This window comes from Schistocerca serialis, chromosome 4 (assembly GCF_023864345.2).
Source record: "Schistocerca serialis cubense isolate TAMUIC-IGC-003099 chromosome 4, iqSchSeri2.2, whole genome shotgun sequence".
Lineage (NCBI taxonomy): Eukaryota > Metazoa > Arthropoda > Insecta > Orthoptera > Acrididae > Schistocerca > Schistocerca serialis.
In genome coordinates, this window is record NC_064641.1 from 848,112,654 (window position 1) to 848,120,118 (window position 7,465).

General features: G+C 39.4%; 1 long non-coding RNA gene across 2 annotated transcripts in view; it reads left to right on the forward strand.

The window, feature by feature from the left end:
• The window catches only part of LOC126473477 (uncharacterized), a 38,534-nt gene extending 31,893 nt beyond the window's left edge, over positions 1-6,641 (forward strand). For both annotated transcript variants that reach the window (XR_007586469.1, XR_007586470.1), the window contains one exon: positions 6,437-6,641. This is a non-coding gene — a long non-coding RNA (uncharacterized LOC126473477). The remainder of the gene's footprint in view (positions 1-6,436) is intronic.
• The last annotated feature ends 824 nt before the right edge of the window (positions 6,642-7,465 follow it).

Genomic DNA, 7,465 nt, shown 5'->3' on the forward strand with positions numbered 1-7,465 from the left:
CAGAAGGTGTTAACTTTACATGTTTGATGTAGTAAAAAAGTATGTATTACTTGCTGCTGCAACTATTTTTAGAAAATCCTTTTTAATTGCTATCAGCTATGTATATTATGTATCTTGACGAATTTCGGTTATTTTAATCATCATCAACTGGGAATACAATTGAAGCATCTATTGGTTTAAAAATGCATTTTTCTCATAGAAGACAGTTTCATATATCCAATGTAACAATGACAAAATGTAAAATGCAAGGTAACCAAATTTTAACAGTATCTTGAAAAATTGGGTAAGCTGCACACATACTCTTGACAGTTAACAGGCAGTTGCCATCTCAGGCCAACAGATGTTATAATTTTTTCTCCATTTGATGACCACTGAAATAGCTGAAACTGGTCATGAATAAATACAATATATATAGCTAACAGCAAATAAAAATTATTTTCTATAACTGTCTCACATCACCCCCCCCCCCCTCCCCCAATGAATTATGGACCTTGCCGTTGGTGGGGAGGCTTGTGCGCCTCAGCGATACAGGTAGCTGTACCGTAGGTGCAACCTCAACGGAGGCATATCTGTTGTGAGGCCAGGTTCCTGAAGAGGGGCAGCAGCCTTTTCAGTAGTTGCAGGAGCAGCAGTCTGGATGATTGGCTGAAGTGGCCTTGTAACACTAACCGAAATGGCCTTGCTGTGCTGGTACTGCGAACAGCTGAAAGTAAGGGGAAACTACAGCCGTAATTTTTCCCGAGGGCTTGCAGCTTTACTGTATGGTTAAATGATGATGGCATCCTCTTGGGTAAAATATTCCAGAGGTAAAGTAGTCCCCCATTCGTATCTCCGGGCAGGGACTACTCAAGAGGACGTCATTATCAGGAGAAAAAAAATACTGGCCTTCTACGGATCGGAGCGTGGAATGTCAGATCCCTTAATCAGGCAGGTAGGCTAGAAAATTTAAAAAGGGAAATGGATAGGTTAAAGTTAGGTATAGTGGGAATTAGTGAAGTTCGGTGGCAGGAGGAACAAGACTTCTGGTCAGGTGAATACAAGGTTATAAATACAAAATCAAATAGGGGTAATGCAGGAGTATATTTAATAATGAATAAAAAAATAGGAGTGCGGGTAAGCTACTACAAACAGCATAGTGAACGCATTACTGTGGCCAAGATAGACACGAAGCCCATGCCTTCTACAGTAGTACAAGTTTATATGCCAACTAGCTCTGCAGATGACGAAGAAATTGAAGAAATATATGATGAAATAAAAGAAATTTTGAAGGGAGACGAAAATTTAATAGTCATGGGTGACTGGAATTCGGTAGTAGGAAAAGGGAGAGAAGGAAACGTAGTAGGTGAATATGGATTGGGGGTAAGAAATGTAAGAGGAAGCCCCCTGGTAGAATTTTGCACAGAGCACAACGTAATCATGGTTAACACTTGGTTCAAGAATCATGAAAGAAGGTTGCATACATGGAAGAGAAGAAGCCTGGAGATACTGGCAGGTTTCAGATAGATTATATAAGGGTAAGACAGAGATTTAGAAACCAGGTTTTAAATTGTAAGACATTTCCAGGGACAGATGTGGACTCTGACCACAATCTATTGGTTATGAACTGTAGATTAAAACTGAAGAAACTGCAAAAAGGTGGGAATTTAAGGAGATGGGACCTGGATAAACTGAAAGAACCATGGGACCTGGATAAACTGAAAGAACCAGAGGTTGTAGAGTGTTTCAGGGAGAGCATAACAAAACAATTGACAGGAATGGGAGAAAGAAATCCAGTAGAAGAAGAATGGGTAGCTTTGAGGGATGAAGTAGTGAAGGCAGCAGAGGATAAAGTAGGTAAAAAGACAAGGGCTAGTAGAAATCCTTGGGTAACAGAAGATATATTGAATTTAATTGATGAAAGGAGAAAATATAAAAATGCAGTAAATGAAACAGGCAAAAAGGAATACAAACATCTCAAAAATGAGATTGACAGGAAGTGCAAAATGGCTAAACAGGGATGGCTAGAGGACAAATGTAAAGATGTAGAGGCTTGTCTCACTAGGGGTAAGATAGGCACTGCCTACAGGAAAATTAAGGAGACATTTGGAGAAAAGAGAACCACTTGTATGAATATCAAGACCTCAGACGGAAGCCCAGTTCTAAGCAAAGAAGGGAAAGCAGAAAGGTGGAAGAAGTATATAGAGGGTCCATACAAGGGCAATGTACTTGAGGACGATATTATGGAAATGGAAGAGTATATAGATGAAGATGAAATGGGAGGTATGATACTGCGTGAAGAGTTTGACAGAGCACCGAAAGACGTGAGTCGAAACAAGGCCCTGGGAGTAGACAACATTCCATTGGAAATACTGACAGCCTTGGGAGAACCAGTCATGACAAAACTCTACCATCTGGTGAGCAAGATGTATGAGACAGGCGAAATACCCTCAGACTTCAAGAAGAATATAATAATTCCAATCCCAAAGAAAGCGGGTGTTGACAGATGTGAAAATTACCGAACTATCAGTTTAATAAGTCACAGCTGCAAAATACTAACACGAATTCTTTACAGATGAATGGAAAAACTAGTAGAAGCCGACTTCGGGGAAGATCAGTTTGTATTCCGTAGAAATACTGTAACACGTGGGGCAATACTGACCCTATGACTATCTTAGAAGCTAGATTAAGGAAAGGCAAAGCTACGTTTCTAGCATTTGTAGTCTTAGAGAAAGCTTTTGACAATGTTGACTGGAATACTCTCTTTCAAGTTCTGAAGGTGGCAGGGGTAAAATACAGTGAGCGAAAGGCTATTTACAATTGTACAGAAAGCAGATGGCAGTTATAAGAGTTGAGGGACATGAAAGGGAAGCAGTGGTTGGGAAGGGAGTGAGACAGGGTTGTAGCCTCTCCCTGATGTTATTCAATCTGTATGGTGAGCAAACAGTGAAGGAAACAAAAGAAAAATTTGGAGTAGGTATTAAAATCCATGCAGAAGAAACAAAAACTTTGAGGTTCGCCGATGACATTGTAATCCTGTCAGAAACAGCAACGGATTTGGAAGAGCAGTTGATCGGAATGGATAGTGTCTTGAAAGGAGGTTGTAAGATGAACATCAAAAAAGCAAAACAAGGATAATGGAATGTAGTTGAATTAAGTCAGGTGATGCTGAGGGAATTAGATTAGGAAATGAGACACTTAAAGTAGTAAAGGTGTTTTGCTATTTGGGGAGCAAAATAACTGATGGTAGTCGAAGTAGAGAGGATATAAAATGTAGACTGGCAATGGCAAGGAAAGCGTTTCTGAAGAAGAAAAATTTGTTAACATTGAGTATAGACTTAAGTGTCAGGAAGTCGTTTCTGAAAGTATTTGTGTGGCATGTAGCCATGTAAGGAAGTGAAACATGGACGATAAATAGTTCGGGCAAGAAGAGAATAGAAGCTTTCGAAATGTGGTGCTACAGAAGAATGCTGAAGATTAGATGGGTAGATCACATAACTAATGAGGAGGTACTGAATAGGATTGGGGAGAAGAGAAGTTTGTGGCACAACTTGACAAGAAGAAGGGATTGATTGGTAGAACATGTTCTGTGGCATCAAGGGATCACCAATTTAGTATTGGAGGGCAGTGTGGAGGGAGACCAAGAGATGAATACACCAAGCAGATTCAGAAGGATGTAGGTTGCAGTAGGTACTGGGAGACAAAGAAGCTTGCACAGGATAGAGTAGCATGGAGAGCTGCATCAAACCAGTCTCAGGACTGTAGACCACAACAACAACAACAGCCGGCGGCGGTGGTCTAGCGGTTCTAGGCGCTCAGTCCGGAACCGCGCGACTGCTACGGTCGCAGGTTCGAATCCTGCCTCGGGCATGGGTGTGTGTGATGTCCTTAGGTTAGTTAGATTTAAGTAGTTCTAAGTTCTAGGGGACTGATGACCACAGATGTTAACTCCCATAGTGCTCAGAGCCATTTTTTGAACAACAAAAACAAATGTCTCACAGCTGTAGCTAGTTACGTACACAACTTTTTGTTTTTATTCAATTTCTAGATACTGCTTAATGCCTCCAGACAATAATTTAACGTCCTTTTCTCTTGTAAATTAACAGTGGTGAATGTGAGATATGGTGTTTCAGAAGTGACAGTCAGTAATCCACACAAGAAAAGTACAGGCAATGTGCTGGAGCACTGTCATGCATGAACCTCATGTTCAGGTTTTGATTCAGTGGGACATCATCATGTATATCTGGATGTACAGTGTGCAGGAAATGCATGTACTGCTATCTGCTTAGTCTCCCTGGTAGGAAGTGTGGCCCAACTATGCAGTCTCCGAGCAGTCCGCCCAGATGTTCAATGAATAATGCTGTTGATGTCATGATACGTGTGTTGCATTAGGATTGACATTGGCCCAAATGTGACAGTTATGGTAGTTAAAAACACTGTCATGAGTAAATCCAGCTTCCCTGCTTACAAAGAGGGGGCTCTGGAAACACTTTTGTTGTACCCGTTGGCAGAAATTCTCTCTAGGAGGGAAGTCTGCATTGTTGAGGGCTTGCACTTGCTGGAGATGATATGGACAGAATACTTGCTGATGTAAAATATGCCATACACTTCTATGACTCAGGACATGCTTTCGGTTAGCAATCCACCTTATTGAAGTACTCGGATGTTCGTGTACAATGTGTAACACCCTTTCTTCAACATTGTGTGCTATGGATCTGGGTCGATCTTCTTGTACATGGTGTGTGAAACTCCAGTTTCTCTAAGGCACCAATGTAACCGGCTAAATGTATGCCTTTTGGGCATAACTGATTGTGAAGCCAGTATGGCACAGTGCACAAAGGGGGAAAGGGAAGTAGTTGTGCATGCGTGAACAAACAGATAGTTGGTCCCAAACCTTGAGATACCAATGTAAATACTGTGGTGTCCGGAGGAGTTTACAGTTGCTTCCCAACTTGAATTAATGTGATACCTCAGCAACGGTTGATTTGCAGAGCCATGTTTATTGGAGCTTTTTAGCTCCTTTTGGCCTTTACTTTCCATGTGTGAATTATTGACTTTCACTTCTGAAACACCGTGTGTGTGTGTGTGTGTGTGTGTGTGTGTGTGTGTTTTATGCATCTGAACACCAAAGATTTCTACTGATGTGGTAGTATGGCTAACAAAGCTCCAAGGTCTACCCTAGTCCAATGCCATCCCATACGCAGAGCTCAATTCATGCAATCAACCCATTTTCCCCTTCTTAAATCGTCACTATTTTTTGTTTGTGAGGACATTGGACCAGAATAGTACTGTAGCTTTTTAGCCATACTGCTAAGGTGGTGTAATGGTTAGTACATCTGCCAGGTTAGCACGAGACCCAAGTTCAAGTCCCGGCCGTGCCACAAATATTAATTCATTTCTTCATCTTCTATCATTATTGTAAAGTTGAGACTCATATGTCTCAAGGAAATTGTAATTGCATCTGATCAATAGATCGTGTATTTTCATGAGGTGTATGACCAATAAATATCTATTTTTGTGGCCCTCCAAAGCAATTGTCTTAGACTGGCCTCATTATCAACTATGCCCTTACCCAGTCAGAATTTTAGTTATTAAATTTGTGCTTTGATTGCTGCTCTAGAATGAGTATCAGAAAGTGTAGGAAAAGAATTTTTTGCTTAATATATTAAAGTACAGTATTTCCCTAAAAGCATGGAGTAATGTCAAATTGCTCAATTATGCGCCTGTGAATGAAGAAACATTTACTTACATTTTACTTGAGGAATAGCTTACTGTAAAATATAACATGTCTCATTTAGTGCCTCTACATGGCATCCAAGTTGTTTAAATGCAGTGTTAAACCAAGTGAAGGTATCCTGTCTGGCCCTATTATAAGGAGAAAAATGAACTTAAATAACATCTGAGTTGTAAGGAGAAAAATGAACTTAAATAACATCTGAGTTGTCGGATGCACAAATACTTGATGCAATATCTGGAGGGTGGCAGACCACGAATTGCATTGCCTTGTATCCTTGCCTTTTGTATGTTGTTTCTCTCAGTATTCCATCTGTGTTATGTTTGAGTTAAAACTCTAGAGTTTTAGAAGATATTTGAGGTAATGCACTATTACATATTCCTATAATACTGCCACTTGGAACAGCAATCAATATATCTTGTTTTTAGTCTGTAGTCACACCAAAAGTTTTTTAGACGCCTACATACTTTGGAAGCAAATGTGATGACTGTATGCCAAGGGTAAGAGGTTACCTATATTTATTAACATTGCACTCAGTGCCATACATTTGCCATTATAGAGAGAAAATATTATGTAAATTTTTCTCACGTGATTATTTTAACTATTTACTATGATATTTTTTTTATTGTAGGATGGCCTGAGGATGGTACCTACTGAAAATGGTAGCCAATAGGGAAAATAAAGAAAAATTGTGTCTGTAGATTAAAAACAAGTACTTTTTTTCAGGTAATGGACTGTCACGACCGGCATGTCTCCTAGTGTACTGGCTTACCGTTGGTGAAGTAACATTGGCTCGAGTAGAATTCACATGTACAAATGTGAGAATGGACAGTAAAGGAAGTATGCAAAGTTTTTGTGTATATAGGATTTCATACTCTACTTCCAGAATTATATGATCAGTGTGATGTATTTGGTTGTATATTATGATTAAAAATCCACTGCAATGCAAATCAAGTGCCTGACATGGAAAGACGGCAAAAATTTTACATACTTTTTTTTTTTTTTTAATCTTCCTCCTTATGGTCCTTTAGAGCCCCAGTTCCTTTCCTGTCTTGCAAAAATATTACTGTTAATACAAAAAAAAGTATCAATAGCGATGAAATATTTATCGACCAACAGAGGAACAGACTTATGAATTTGTTTGGACTGTTTCGTAACTGGTGAAGCTCAAAAGCTTTATTTTCTTTCCCAAGAATACTAAGCTGATTGCTGTAAAAGAAATATCTTGTCATCTGGTCTTTCTCTTGGTTTGGTCCTACCAAAGAATATGTACATCATTGACAGCCATCACCTCCTTCAGCTGCTATGGTAATCGTACTTATTGCTACCAGTTTTGATTGTTGGTAATCATCATTTGACACATGTAATTTTTCAACCACAGCATCAGTGTGGATACACACGAGGTTCCCTTCCCTCTCTCTACACAGCATTAAAAACTTGAACACAATATATAGAATTTAAACATTGTTCAGTATGTCAGTAATTGAAGAATACATGACATCCAGTGTCTGTAGACTTGTAAATCATTAGAACATCATCACTGCTAGACCTCTGAACAATGAGTGACACATGTCTATCATGTATATTGTGATAATGAGATACAAGTCTTCAGAAATTGAATGTAGTGCGTTGTTGTACGATAGACATCAAACATTATGTATGTTGTTACAACACACATTCTCTGCATTGTATGCACCCTGATGATTCCATGTATGCTATACTATATTCTTCAGAACTCGGCAGCTGTGAGTATCT